The sequence below is a fragment of the Carlito syrichta genome, unplaced genomic scaffold, assembly GCF_000164805.1.
Source record: "Carlito syrichta isolate Samal-C Ts95f unplaced genomic scaffold, Tarsius_syrichta-2.0.1 Scaffold305285, whole genome shotgun sequence".
Classification (NCBI taxonomy): Eukaryota; Metazoa; Chordata; class Mammalia; order Primates; family Tarsiidae; genus Carlito; species Carlito syrichta.
Window position 1 is genome coordinate 353,487 of NW_007249381.1, and position 16,187 is coordinate 369,673.

A 16,187-nucleotide genomic window follows, 5' to 3' on the forward strand; every position below is an offset into this window, starting at 1 on the left:
TGTCCTTCTTTATGGCTGCATAATATTCCATTGTGAATAAGTACCACATTTTTTTAATCCAGTCCAGTTTCAATGGGCAATATGGTTGGTTTCATGTTTTTGCTACTGGGAATAAAGTTGCAACAAACATATGTGTGCAGGTATCTTTTTTGTAGAATGATTTGAGTTCCTTGGGGTATATTCCCAATAGGTGAATTGCTGTGTCATATGGAAGGTCAATATCTATTCTTTCAGAAAATAGCACACTGTCTTTCAAAGAGGTTGCACTAGTTTGCATTCCCATCAACAGTGTAGAAGTGTTCCTTTTCTCCATATCCTGGCCAGTATCTGTTGTTGTCTGGTTTATTAATGATGGCCATTCTTACTGGGATTAGGTGATATCTCAATGTGGTTTTGATTTGCACTTCTCTGATGATGAGTAAGGCTGAGCGCTTTTTCATGTGTCTATTGGCTGCCTGTTCATATCTATTCATGTCTTCAATCCCACCCCCCCGCCCCCGCCGACAGTTTCCCATGACTGCCAATCCCTTTCTTATAGTAATATAATAACGCTTATGAGTGAAAACATATGGTACTCTGTTCTTTGTTGCTGTGATAGATCACTGAGTATGATTGGCTCTAAATCCATCCAAGTTGCTGCAAAATCCATATGTTTGCCCTTCTTTATGGCAGCATAATATTCCATTGTGTATATGTACCACATTTTTTTAATTAGTCCACCTTCAATGGGCAACATGGTTGGTTCCACGTTTTCGCTATTGCGAATAAAGCTGCAACAAACATCCATGTGTAAATATCTTTTTTGTAGAATGATTTGAGTTTCTCCAGGTATATTACCAATAGGGGATTTGCTGGGTCATAAAGAAGGTGAAGTTCTAGTTCTTTCAGAAATTGTCGCACTGTCTTCCAAAGAGGTTGCTTTCGTTTGCATTCCCACCAGTAGTGTAGAAGCCATCCTTTTTCTCCACAACCTCACCAGCATCTGTTGTTGTTTTATTAATGATGGCCATTCTTACTGGGGTTAGGTGGTATCTCAATGTGGTCTTGATTTGCATTTCTCTGATGTTGAGTGAGGCTGAGCACTTTTTCATGTGTCTGTTGGCTACCCATATATCTTCTTTTGAGAAGTGTCTATTCATGTCTTTTGCCCACTTTTTAAAGGGGCTGTATTTTTTTTTCAGCGCATTTGAGTCCCTTGTAGATCATAGATGTTAGGCCTTTGTCAGATATACAGTTGGTAAATTTTTTTCCCATTCTGTGGGCTGTCTCTCTGCTCTCTTAATGGTTTCTTTTGCTTTGCAGAAGCTCATTCGTTTGATGAGGTCCCACTTGTCTACCTTATTTCTTAAGGTATGGGAATTTAGGGTTCTGAATAGGAATTGGTTGCCAGTTCCAATTTCCATAAGGGAAATGCATTTTCGAAGATTCTTATAGTTTCAGGTTTTACTCTTAGCTCTTTGATCCATTTAGAGTTAATTTTTGTGTACGGTGATAGGTAGGCGTCCTGTTTCAATCTTCTGCATGTGATCAGCCAGTTTTCCCAGCACCATTTACTGAATAGGTTCTCCTCTCCCCAGTGGTTGTTGCAGGAGGCTTTTTCAAAGATGAGTTGGTTGAGGAATTGAGTCTTTGCTGCAGGAATCTCTGTCCTGTTCCATTGGTCTATGTGCCTGTTCTTGTACCAATACCAAGCTTATTTTGATTACTGTAGCCTTATAGTAAAGTTTAAAGTATGGAAGTGTGATACCTCCTGCTTTATTTCTTTTGCTAAGGATTGTTTTGGCTATTTGTGGTCATTTATTTTTCCATATGAATTTCTGTATTGTCATTTTCAGGTCTGAGAAGAATGATGTTGGTAATTTAATGAGTGTTACATTGAATCTGTATATTGTCTTTGGTAGGATTAACATTTTAACAATGTTGACTCTTCCTATCCATGAGTATGGAATATTTTTCCATTTGTTTATGTCTTCTTGGATTTCTTTGAGCATTGTTTTGAAGTCCTCATTGTAAAGGTCTTTCACTTCTCTGGTTAGGAAGATGCCGAGGTATTTCATTTTGGGGGTGGCTATTGTGAATGGAATTGTGCTTTTAATTTGGGTCTCTGCCTGCTTGTTGTTAGTGTATAGGAACACAACTGCCTTTTGCACATTTATTTTGTACCCTGAGACTTTGCCAAAGTCCTTTACCAGTGCAAGCAAATTTTTGACAGATTCTCTTGGATTTTCAAGGTATAGGATCATATCTTCAGCAAACAGGGATAACTTGACTTCCTTTTTGCCTATGTGGATACCCCTGATTTCCTTCTCTTGTCTAATTGCCCGAGTTAGGACTTCCAACACAATGTTGAACAAGAGGGGTGAGAGTGGGTAGTCTTGTCTTGCTCCAGTTTTCATGGGAAATGTTTCCAGTTTCTGTCCATTTAGCAATATGTTAGCTGTGGGTTTATCACAAACGGCACTTACTATTTTGAGGTATGTTCCTACTATACCTAGGTGCTTGAGGGTGTTTATCAAGAAGTGATGCTGGATTTTATCAAAAGTTTTTACTACATCAAGTGATATAATGATGTGGTTCTTGTTTTTACATCTGTTGATGTATTTAATTACATTTACGGTCTTGCGAATGTTGAACCAGCCCTGCATCCTGGGGAAGAAGCCTACTTGGTAAGGTGGATAAATTTTGAGGTGTGTTTTTGAATCTGATTTGCTAGAATCTTGTTGAGAATTTTTGCATCTATGTTCATAAGGGATATTGGGGTAGTTCTCTTTTTTAGCTGGATCTTTACCTAGTTTGGGTATCAGTGTGATGTTAGCTTCTTAAAATGTTCTGGGGAGAATTCCATCCTCCTCAATTGCCTGGAATACTTTCAATTGCCTGGAATACTTTCAATTGCCTGGAATACTTTCAATAGGATTGTCATCAAGTCCTCTTTGTACATTTTGTAGAATTCTACTGGAAATCCATCTGGTCCAGGGCTTTTTTTTTTTTTTTTTTTTTTTTTGAGGTAGTTTTCGTATAACAAAGTCCATTTCTTGCGTTGTTATTAGTCTATATAGTGCCTCGATGTCTTCTTGTTTCAACCTAGGGAGCTTGTGTGATGTCAAAAAGTCCTCCATTTCGTTTAGGTTACCAAGTTTTTTTTCCATATAGGTGTACATAGTAATCTCAGTTGTGATTTGATCTTTTGTAGTTTTAATTGTGTTTACTTGGACTTTTTTCTCTTTTTCTTGGTCATTCTGGCTAGCGGTCTATCAATCTTATTGATTCTTTCAAAGAACGAGCTTTTTGCTTTGTTGATGTTTTCTATGATATTTTTGTCTTCTATGTCCCATATTTTAGCTTGTATTTTGGTGATTTGGATTCTTCTGCTAAAGTTGGAATTTTGGTGGTCTTCTCTTTCCAGCTTCCTTGGGTGATTTGTTAGGCTCTCAACTAACTTCTGATCTTTCCGTTTTCTTGATGTATACTTATAGAGATATAAATTCCCCTCTAAGAACTATTTTCATGGCATTCCAGAGGTTTTGGTAAGATGTTTCTTTATTTTCATCTATTTCCAGGAATCTTTTAATTTCTGCTTTGATGCTGGTGTTGACCCAGTAGTTGTTCAGCATAGTGCTGTTTAGTGTCCATGTTTTTGTGGACTTTGGGGAAATTTCATTGGTGCTGATATTTTTTATTCCACTGTGGTTTTAGAATGCTCATGGCAAGAATTCAACCTCATGGAATTTGTTTATACTTGATTTATAACCAAGAATGTGGTCGATCTTGGAGTACATTCCATGTAGTGATGAATAGTATGCATATTCTGTGGTTGTTGGATGGAATAATCTGTAGGTATCTATTAAGTCCATTTGGTCAAGTGTCAAGTTTAGGTTCTGGATCTCTTTGTTGACTTCTTGCCTCATTGATCTATCTAGGGTTGTTAGAGGGTAGTTAGGTCCCCTGCTATAATAGTGTTAGAGTCAATATCTTTTTTTAGTTTACTTAGTAGTTGCTTTATAAATGCTGGTGCTCCTGTGTTGGATGCATATATGTTTAGAATGGATATTTCGTGTTGATGGATTGAACATTCATCATTATATAGTGTCCTTTTGCATCTTTTAAAATTTTTGAGAGCTTAAATGTTATTTTGTCTGATATTAAGATTGCAACTCCTGCCTTCTTTTGATCCATTTGCCTGGAAACTCATTTTCCATCCGTTAACTTTCAGTCTGTGTGCGTTCCTTGCAGTGAGATAAGTCTCCTGGATGCAGCAAATAATTGGGTCATGGTTTCTTATCCAGTTTGCTATTCTGTGTCTTTCCAGTGCTGCATTTAGACCATTCACATTCAGGCTGTTTATGGAAATGTGATCGTTTATTCCTGTCATGAGGTTTTTATAAAGTTTTTTTCTTTGCTTGTTTTCTTTTGGCTTTGGGGTTGTTGTATGTGTTTATTCAAGTTTCTTGTTGTGCTGTATTCTCTGTTGATTCTGTGCTCTGTTGTTCTCTTGGGAAGTGTGTGGTAACTCATTCTTTTCTTTCTTCCGTGCTTAATATCCTTTTAAGTGTCTCCTATAGACTGGAAGCTGCATAATCTCTTAGGAATTGGATGTCTGGGAAGGATTTTAACTCTCCATCACTGATGAAGCTGAGCTTGGCTGGATAGGAAATTCTTGGTTGAAATTGTTTATCTTTGAGGCCTTTGAATACAGGACTCTAGTCCCTTCTTGCTTGTAGTGCTTCTGCTGATAGTTCTGCTGCTATTCTGATTGGTTTTCCCTGGTAGGTAGTCTGACCTTTCTCTCTTGCTGCCTTTAGGACTTTTTTCTTTTGTACCTACTTTGTGTGAGCGAATTACTATGTGTCTAGGGTTTAGCCTTCTCTTTTGATGTCTTGTGGAGATTCTCTATATCTCTTGTGCTTGGTTGGTCACATCTCTGGTGAGACAGGGAAGGTTTCCTTGGATTACCTCCTGGAATACTTTATCCAAATTGTTCTCCATTTCTCTTTCTTCTTCTGGGATATCAATCAGGTATAGGTTTGGCCTCTGGATATAATCACACATCTCTTGCAGTCTTCGTTCTTTCTTTTTGAGTTTTATTTCTATGTTTTTTACAGATCAGGTTAATTCCATGTTCTGGTCTTCAAGTTCTGAGACTCTTTCTTTGCTAGGTTAATTCTGTTTTCCATTCTTGCCATTGTGTTATTTATTTCTTGGATGATATTTTTAATTGCCAGAATCTTGTTACAAGTTCTTTCAATGTTGCCTCTTGTCTTTCTTGAGTCTTATTTACTCTTTCAATCCATTCTCTAATCCCTGTCATATTCATATTCCGAGGCCAGTTGTTGGTGACTTCCATTGTTTGGGCACCAAGGTCTGATTTTTCAGGAGTTTTGTCTTTGGTACACTTGAAGTTGTCTGTGATCTTCCTTTGGTTTTACCTTATTTGTGACATTTCTTTTCTTTTACTCTTTATTTCTATTATTCAAAGTCAGTGGGAGAGGTGTTCCCTTCTGATGTTTGTTCAGTCCTCTATTCTTCCCTGATCCAGGCTCTGTATTTGTTCTATTTTGAAATAGGATGGTGGATGGGAAGCTTTGTTGTCTCTTATAGTTTTTGAAATTCAACTAAAGTATGGGGTGGGATGCTAGGATTCAGAAACTACTTGCAAATTACAATTTTCACTGATTGTGGTATGTGTTGCCTGAGGCCCACTCCTCACCACCACTCTATATGATGATGCAAAGCAGAAACCAATGGAAAAAACAATTGAACACACACAGACACAGACATGCACATACACCCCAAAACAAACTGGAATAACAACAAAGTGTAATGAAAGAAACAGCAACAACAACAATAACAACAAAAATAAGAAAGCTAAACACACACACACGCCTAGCACAAAGTGAATAGAGAAGATAAACAGAAAGACTGGGAAAAAAAATGAATTCAGATCAAACCCAAACATATATATTGACAAATGCCTTAAACTATAAAACATGAAAATTTTTAAAAAAACCCTGAAGAACAAAAGAGCAAAAACAATCTAATAACGCAACAAAATTGAAAGACAAATGCTCAATCATTCATATACACACATAAACAGAAAATTACAAGTAAGAGAAGAAAGAAACTGACAAAAAATTGGGAGAGGATGCAGATCAAACCCTCACATACACATTCATGCACAAAGGAAAAATATTTTTAAAATAGATAAACTAACAAAGCATTACAAAAAAATTAAAATTTAAAATAAAAAAATAACCCTGCCCTCTTGTGGCAGACTCTGTAATTGTTCTTCTAATCAGCTCTCTCCTGCAGAGCCACCTCTTTCACTGTATCTTCAGTGTCTGGAGCAGAGGAGGAGGGACAGTGGAGGTGGGTGGGGCTGCAGTCCTCCCCTCTCATTCTCATATGTCAGGGAAATCTCCTCTGGTGGGGAGGTGCGGAATTGTCTCTTCCCCAGGTATGTACTCATAGGGGTTGCCCCAGCCAGGCCTATCCTAGAATGGAGTTCTCCTATTGCGACTGATGTCCAGGCTCTGCCTGGGTTTGTCCTTCTCAGTTGTGACCCAACTATGTAGTTCTCACGTTCAGAGGATTGCTGAGAAGGAGGGGATTTGGGTCAGTCCAGGACTCACCACTGATCTCTTTGGAGTCTTTCTTCATCCATTATGTTGAGGTTGGATGGGGGTAGGGATAGGGCACCAGGAACTCAGCACTTGCCAGGTCACTCCAACGTTTGGGCTTTCAGGATATTCCCTCTGGGTCATGATCAGTCCCTGAGTAGTTGATCTGTGAGTCACAGAGATTGGGTCTGTTGTTCTGTGGTGAGAAAGCTGGAGCACTTTCCTGCCTCACCTTCAAGATGATGGTGGGGTGTCTCTCTTGTCCTATTCCATGGGACTTTGCTTCTGAACTCCCTCCACAACTCCCGCTGCCAGTACCCTGCCAAGCATTGAAGTGGTGAGGCAAAGCCTGGAACCAGCAGTCTCTCCTGCCAATGGTGAGGGAGAACCTGGGGCGACAGTCTCTCCCCACTGTTTTTCACAGGAACACTTCTGTCCATTTTTTAAAAAATGACATTTAGCTTCAGTGGCCTCGGAAGAGCCAGGGACCAAGCAGAGAAGCTGCAGCACCAGCTATTGCACCAGGGGCCTGGCCACTCACTCTTGACCCCTCACTTAGATGGTCTCTCCCAGCATTTTCTTCCCAGGGAGGGTTTCGTTGATTTAAAAAAAGAAAGAAAGAAAGAAAATGGTGCTCGGCTTCTGCCTCCCGGGAATCCCTAGGGTCCAAGCCCAGCCATCATGGCACCAGCCACTGCACCAGGAGAGCCCTGGCCGCCATCTCCCTAGCCCTCACTCAGTCAGCCACGCACACGCCTACTCACTCAACAGCACATACACAAAATGTTGCATGCACTCACTCGCTCACACAGGAACTCACGTGGGCTGCCATCTTCTCCCTCCCCTGATACTACATTTTAAAAGACTACAGGGTCCATACAAAATATAAAATTATATCTATTATAGGAAACTTGTAACTAAAAACTGCAATCCTGCAAATTGTCTTTTATCTATTGAAAAATAAAAGCAATAGAAGAGCTCCTGTCTTCAGAGTTCACATGAATACAAATTCTGATGTGTATTTCTCTTTTAAAATGTAATGTCTGTAATACATTTTTATGATTAAATATTACTATAAATAATGTGGCTGAACCTCTAGCACAAATGTATTTTATGTTATGTGATTGTTATGATCAATTATTACGTTAAATTTATAGAGGTTTATTTTTCTACTTTTCATAAAGTTTTATAACACCCAGCTATGGTAAGGTAGAGAGAATAAATAGTCTCAAAGTAACTCGAACTGAAAAAATTTTGTCATCAAATTTCAACCTTTTAACTTAGAAATATCTATTTGAGAGTACATTTTGTAAGATACTGTCAATAAAAATTATCTATCTGTAGCATTAATCAGTGCTATATTTTTTAATAAATTGCAAATAAAATATGAGCAAAATTCTGCAAAACTAAATGCAAAACTGTTCATGTATATTCATGATATATATAGTTACAGAAAAATAAGCATCAGCAATAGAATGTCATCAGTGTTTTTGTTACCACAGATATGTCTGTAACTGCATAAATTCTGAAATATTATGCATAGAAAATGATTTACAACAAATATACTTAATGCAACACAAAAAATGTGATAGTTTCTTTGAAATTACTTAATATTCAATAAGATATTTTTATTATTTTAAAGAGAGATACATGAAATTGTATTATAGCATGGCATGCATCAGTAGAACATAACAAAATATAGTTGATAGCATTAAAATAAATTTTTCTCTATTGGTTCCATAACATATCCATAGTTGCTTTTATATTGACTGAACTTTAAAAAGAACTGAAATGTTGCTTATGAAAACTAATTAATATTCATAAGCAAATTATATATAGATATAATATATACACATATCATGGTTATACTATAGAAGTTATTCCGTTTTTAAATGCAAATCTATAGGTTATATAGATTGTACTGCAGTATAAACTCTGTTGAAGTATTGAAACAGTTGAGTCAGGTTGGGACCTGACCTTAGAACTTATCTTTTTTTAACATATATTTTAAAGATATGGGGTACAATTCAGAATTAGGTGTAACAGTGGTCATTGTACAGGTAGAGTTTGGGCTTCTCTGTGGTCCCCAGTTTGCCTGTTTTGAAATCAGTTACCCTTATTGATGTCATGCGCCCCCCTCCATCCCCTGGCAATTTCCAGCTACTGCCAACCCCTTCCTTTATAGTATTATAATAAATGTTCAGGGTCCACTTATGAGTGAGAACATATGGTACTCAGTTTTTGGTCTTTGTGATAGATAACTGAGTATTATAGACTCTAAATCCACCTAAGTTGCTGTGAAGTCCTTTCTTATGTCCTTGTTTATGGCTGCATAATATTCTATTGTGTATATGTACCACATTTTTTTATCCAGTCCACTTTTGATGGGCAGCATGGTTGATTCCATGTTTTTGCAATTCATAAATAACCGTGAATAGCCAAACAACCCCCAGCAAAAGAAATAAAGCAGGAGATATCAAACTTCTAGACTTTAAACTTTATTATAAGGCTATAATAATCAAAATAGCCTGATATTTGGTACAAGAACAGGCATACAGTCCAATGGAAGATGATAGAGATTCCTGAAGCAAAACCTGAATTTCTCAACTAACTCATCTTCAGCAAAGCCTCCATCAACAACCACTGGAGAAAAAAGAACCTATCCTATAAAATGGTGCTAGGAAAACTGGCTGACCACATGCAGAAGAATGAAACAGGACCCTTACCTATCACCATACACAAAATCAACTCTAAATGAATCAAAGACCTAAATGTAAAACCTCAAACTATAAGAATCTTAGAAAATGCAGGAGACACCCTAACGGAAATGGGAATTGGCAACCAATTCCTGATCAAAACGCCAAATGTCGAGCCATAAGAAATGTAGAATTTTAACATGAATCATTTAAGACAATCTTAACATTCTGTAACATTTGGAAACAAATAGGTTTTTTCTATTGATCAAAAAAGAAATAAGATAGGCAAGTGGGTTCTCATCAAACTGAAAATCTTCTGCCAAGCAAAAGAAACCATCAAGAGAGTGAGGAGACAGTCCATAGAATAGGAAAATATATTTGCCTACTATGTATCTGACAAAGGCCCAACATCCAGGATCTACAAGGAACTCAAACGTGTCAAAAGGAAAAAATCAAACAGACCTATTAAAAAGTGGGTAAAAGTTATGAATAGACACTTCTCAAAAGAAGACACACAAGCAACCAACAAATACCTGGAAAAATGCTAAGCCTCATTAATCATCAAAAAAATGCAAACTAAAACCACACTGAGATACCATTTAACTCCAGTCAGGAAGGTCATCATCAATAACTCAAAAGACAACAGATACTGGAGAGGATGTGGGGAAAGGAATACTTCTACACTATTGAAGGGAGTGCAAACTAGTGCAACCTCCATGGAAAGCTGTGTGGCAATTCCTAAAAAATCTAAAAATCGACCTTCCGCACAACTCAGCAACCCCCCTTCTGGGAATATACACAGAGGAACTCAAATCATTCTATAAAAAAAGATACCTGTACACGCATGTTTATTGAAGCATTATTCACAAGAACTAATCTTAGAATCAAAAATTTTCTTGACTACTGGGAAAGATACAAACTTGCAGCATTATCAGCAATTAATTATTTTTTTCAAAATTTTTCAAGAAAATTAGCATTTCTAACTTTATGAAAAGTTTGCTATTATCATTAATAACAGGTAATATCTATAGTTAGCATATAGAGTTGCTTCCTATATGTATATATGTACAATCACTGATACACAAATAACTAAATTTTTTTATATAAATGACCGTTATCGCACTTTTTTATTCAGGAAAAATGCAATGCTTACCCATAAAGATCCAAACAGTTGTTTTTCACAGAATGTGAAGTTGTTGGTTTTTTTTTTTTATTATATGCTCGTCAGATATTCAAAATTATACTTTATGGAAAGATTATAAATTATATATTTTTTCTTTTTTTCACACAAAATTCCATGTGTACAGAACAGATTGAATAACAATTGGTCTTTTAAGCAATGTATATTACTAAAAATTAAGAGCACCAAAGAAAGTGAAGTAGGCATTTTAACATGATACTTGTGCCAAATTAGTGTTGTAATAAGAATTAAGAATAAATAAATGTGATACCCAATAAAATAAACAAAGTAATCAAAGGCAACTAAGCATGTGAGATAAATAATAATTTAACTGATTCTTTGATATTGAGACAGGAAAAGTTAGAATTTTCAAGTCAAACTCTTAAGAATCAGACATCTTACCAGGTACAAATTTGTCTAATAATTTAGAAGCAGTTCATTGTGCTAGTTGTTGACCATAACTTGGTTATACTTCATACATTTACATTCTTTATATATTTAAACAAATATGAGACAAGAACACATAAAGCAGAATGTATTTTACTCATCATATTATACCATTATGTCAATATTGTTACTATAAAATCATGTAATTATAACAAATATCATATCATCATCCTTAGTGATTAATAATGTTTTTTAACATTATGCTTGAGTGATTTTGGTTAGCTGTTAGGGTCTTTTAAAGCAGCAAATACACTTCATTATCTTTTGCTTGAGATAAAAAAGTTTGCACAAACTTTTAAAAAAAATGTATTTTGCTAAAACTGTGAGATTAGTTCGTTTTTTTTTTTTCAATTCTGAAATACAGATCTTGTACAAATGCCTACCAGATAAAATCCATTGCACTGTGTCTGATATTTTGTATTTTTTAGAGACATATAATGGAGTTTTTGTTCCTGGCTTTTTGTGAAACTATGGATGTACATCTAATTGCATTTGGGTTCCCATTGCTTAAAATTCTCTCTGTTTTTCACTCTCACTTCTAAAATTCCCTTTTTATTAAAAAAATCTTTGTATAAACTGATTTAAACTTGACCTTATTTTACTAATTTGGATCATTGCTTCCATTTCTGTCAGTTTGAAGCAACTTTTCTTTCCCAGGTAAAGGAACACTAAATGTGATGTTGATTTATAGGATAAGATACTTAAAATAAGAAATATATTAGAGGCAGTATTATCAAGTAAAACTACCCTTTTCCTCTTCATTTGTTTATTCAACAAGCATATAATACTTAATAGTTTCTTGACGTTGTGATAAGTATAGGGAAAAACAGATGATTCAGAAACAAAATGTCTCTAGGATTTTGATCTAATAATTGAGATTAACATACAATATAGAAGGTCATATAATATAATATAATATAATATAATATAATATAATATAATATAATATAATATACTAACATAGGAACTGATGCACAAACAACACAGATGCATGTAGCTCTGGCCAACACTCTTACTTTTAGTATGTTGAAGATATGAATATAAACCCAGTTAATTAAGCCTTATATAGACTTCTGACCAACAGAACTGTGAGATAATAAATGGATGTTCTTTTAAGCTGCCAATTTTTTGGAAAATTTTTGCTCAGCATAGAAAAGAAATACACATAGCTTTAATTGCAATACCAAAACATGATGAATTCAAGCATATAAAAGCCAGAAATCTCTTCAGAGCTCCAGACCAATATTCAATGTTTGTATATAATCTCTACATGATTGGTCCAAACCAAGACACCTCAAACTGGGCTCATTATCTCATTCCTAAGGGAACCCTGCTTCTTTCCCCTCTAGTTCTACTATCTACCGTTCAAGCCAGAAGTATAAAAAACATGGGAGTCATTTATAATTTACTCTCTCCTTATTCTCTATAACTAATTAAGCACTAATTCCGTTCCTATGCACTTTCCAACTTTAAGATATCTTATATATAATCACATAGTTCTAGTCTACCACTATATCTTGTTCAGGTCAACATCAGGGCCCATTTTTTTTTCTGGCCCTTTATTGGCCCCCTCTGATGATTCTTCAAACTGCAGCTAGTGTGATCAGTGTATGATATAAACATAAGTCCCTATTTAAAGCAGTGTGATGCTTCCCCAATGCCCTCGGGAAACAAATGCAAATACAGTCATATACTGTTACTGCATTACAGCGTTTTGCTCAATGATGAACAGCATATACAACAGTGTCTCATAAGATTATCATGGAGCTCCTCTATATCCCATTTCTTCTGTTTGTTTTGGAAATATAACATTTTATTTTCTCTAACATATTTGGCTTACTTTATAATAAAGAAGAGTATTTATTGAATGCTACTGTCATTATTTCTTCTATTTTATTATGCATTTCCATGAAATAACTGAACAATGTCTAAAATACTGACCATGCTGATTCCAATTTGCAGGGTTGCATCTGATGGTCTTTCCTTTTCTTTCTGAGTTCTTCTCTTTCCCTTAAACTAACTAGGCCCCCCATTTTCCTTTGGATATAATCTACTATCTTAACCCGGCTCTTCAAGGAAGACTCTATTCATGGCCCAAGTCATTCTTTGCTCAGTACTAACCACAACTTCCAATGTCAAGCTCATCTCCTGAAAAACTTGCTCTTGGGCAGTTGTATTCTAGAAAACTATCTGCTAAGCTATGTCATCATAGGAAAGCACTTGTAATACGATTGCAATACCCCAAAGCTCTAAATTATATTGGGTGCATAAATGTAAGTGCCAGCTTAATTTTCTATATTAAGAGAAAAAGATGTAAAAATTGATTGAGTGGTCTAAAACAAATCTTTGAAGTTGTCAAAAATTGGTAGACAATGATCTGAGCTGGTTCTTGGGTGAATTCGGCCTTAGTTCAGATTCTACTAGCTACTATTCTTATACCCTCTCAATATGTATGATTTCTTAATCTGTAATGGGACAGCATTAGGGTACTTCTATAAATTGAAGTACCCTATGATATACTATATATCATTTTTTTGTCTTATTTACACTTAAAATCTAGACCTAACAGTAACTGAGAGAAGAAACGATTTTAATCATGGATCTGTCCTGTTACTCCACAATTCAAATCATTTAATAAGTCACCTATTCTGGTCACCCAAAGCTCATAGGCAATTTGCTAGTCACTCCGTGTTAAAGATGACATCTATTGAAAATACCAAACCTGCATAACAGGAAAAAAACTAGTAAATCTACCACTTCAGTTTTTAGATTCATTACATTAGCTAGAAATATCAGAAGTCGCCTATGTTCTAGGACATAGTTGCTTCCCTTTTGACTTGAAATGCAAAGTCTTAGTCCACAACACACAAATTTCCCCTCAGAATAGAAAGTAGTGTAAAATGACCTACTCCAGTGATCAGGAGGAGATAATATATTCCATGCTTTCTCCCCAACAATATTAACTCCACTCAGCTTTTTCACCATCACATTCAGTCAACAGTCATTGAATGTTTACCATTTCTATGGCCAATGCTGTGAAATGTGCTTAAGCCAGGAGGCACCTGCACACAGCAGTGAATAATGGATAGCAAAGAGAGGTTGCCTGGGGGTAGTATAGAAGAAAAGGAGTATATATTTTTATAACAAAAAATCCTAGCAAAAATGATTAATTCCCAAGCTTCCAAGAAATTTTATTTGGTGCTAAGCTCTATAAATCATGGATTCCTCCCAAGAAAAGTTTTCATCATTCAGTTAAATCACAGTTGAGAAATTTGCTTAGAATTTATCATTTAGATCACAGCTGAAAAAGTAAATAGATTTAAATCCTTTGAATCTGAGTGTAACTGCATATGCAAGAGTTCTTTTCTTGGCATCTTGCTTGCATCGAGTGTGCAGAAATGATTTGCTATCATTGTGCTCACAGTCAGATATCTGCAAACACTGGTCCCTAACCAGAGGCTGCAGTAAATACACACCACATGGGTACTTACATAAGAAGTAATCACTAGGATGAAGCTGGCATCAGTAGATATTTCTAATTGTAGATGTTAACTGTATACAAACAATATTGCTCTGGCTTATAATTAACATTTTTATAAGACACTTTTCGGTAATATGAATTAAAAATTTCTGGGAATGTTTTTATTTTCTCCCATGTGATATTAAATTATTCTGTTTTAAATAATTTACATCCTTATGACTAGAGAGATCTCTTAACCAAATGGCACATAGTAATGAAATAACTTATGTCTCTCTTATACCAGAGGTCATCAACTCTCATAGAAACCATAGAAGCACTGTTACAGAAAATATTCTTTCTCCAAAAGGCATAAAGTGTGCTGCATTTAGTCAAACAAGAATGTCTTTAAAATAAAAATATTTATGCTTCATTACTACCTATATTGCCAAGGTGTAAATGAATTATGATCATGGTTGAACACAAATTTTGTGGCTTTGTTATACGTATTACTTTTGAAATTATCTTGATGATTATAGAATTTATGCTTAGTTGAAAAACTCAGTGCACATTGCAGCTATCTAAACAACTAGTCTGTCCGTACATGAATGATAAAGTTGTCTGCATAACTCTTATAACATTAATACAGAAAGGTATTTTTGTCTTCAGCAATAAAAGCATAAAATCACAAATGAAGATTGATACGTTTAACAACAAGAAAATCAGAAACTAGATTCTGAAAATAACACAGTAATATAAGAGGCTGGCTGGGCTCAGTGGCTCAGCCTGTAATCTCAGCACTTTGGGAGGCCGAGGCGAGTGGATTGCCTGAGCCTGTGGGTTCAAGACCCACCCAGGCAACTTGGCGAGACCTCATCTCTACAATAAATCAAAAACTAGCCGGGGGTGGTAGCGTGTGCCTGTAGTTCCGGCTGCTTGGAAGGCTGAGGCGGAAGGATCGCCGGAGCCCAGCAGGTCGAGGCTGCGGTGGCCAGGAGCGGCCACTGCACTCCAGTCTGGGCAACAGAGTGAGACTCCAACTCAAAAAAAAAAAAAAAAAGAGGCAAGATCTATTTAAATTTTGTATTTCATTTTATATATTATATCTGTATATATTTAGGGGTTACATGTGATATTTTGATGCTTGTATGCAAAGTGTAAAGATCAAATCATGGTAATAGGGATATCCATTACCTCAAGCATCTATTTATTTATTTACTTATGTATTGACTTATTTACTTATTTATTGAGATGGAGTCCCACTCTGTTGCTCATGATGGAGTGCAGTGTCACAGTCACAGTCACAGCAACCTCGACATGCTGGGCTCAGGCGATCCTTCTACCTCAACCTTCCAAGTAGTTGGAATCACGGCACACCCGGCTAATTTTTTATTTACTGTTGAGACGAGGTGCCATTAAGTTACCCAGGCCAGTCTCAAACCCCTGGGCTCAGCACTTTGGGAGCGAAGTGCTAGGATTTCAGGAGTGAGCCACTGCATCTGGTCTAGACACTCACCTTTTCTTTGTATTGGGAGCAATACAGTTCTTTTCTTTAGTTATTTTAAAATACATATTCAATTATTTTTAGTTAATTTTCTTACTGAACTATCAAATAATAGGACTTCTTTCTTTCAGCTGTAGTTTTGTACCCATTAACCAACTTCTCTCTATTCCCCCCACTCTCTTCTCTTCTCAGCCTCTAGTAACTACCATTCTATTCTCAATCTCCATGAGATCCACTTTTTAAGCTGTCATGTATAAGTTAAAAGAAACAATATTTGTCTTCTTAT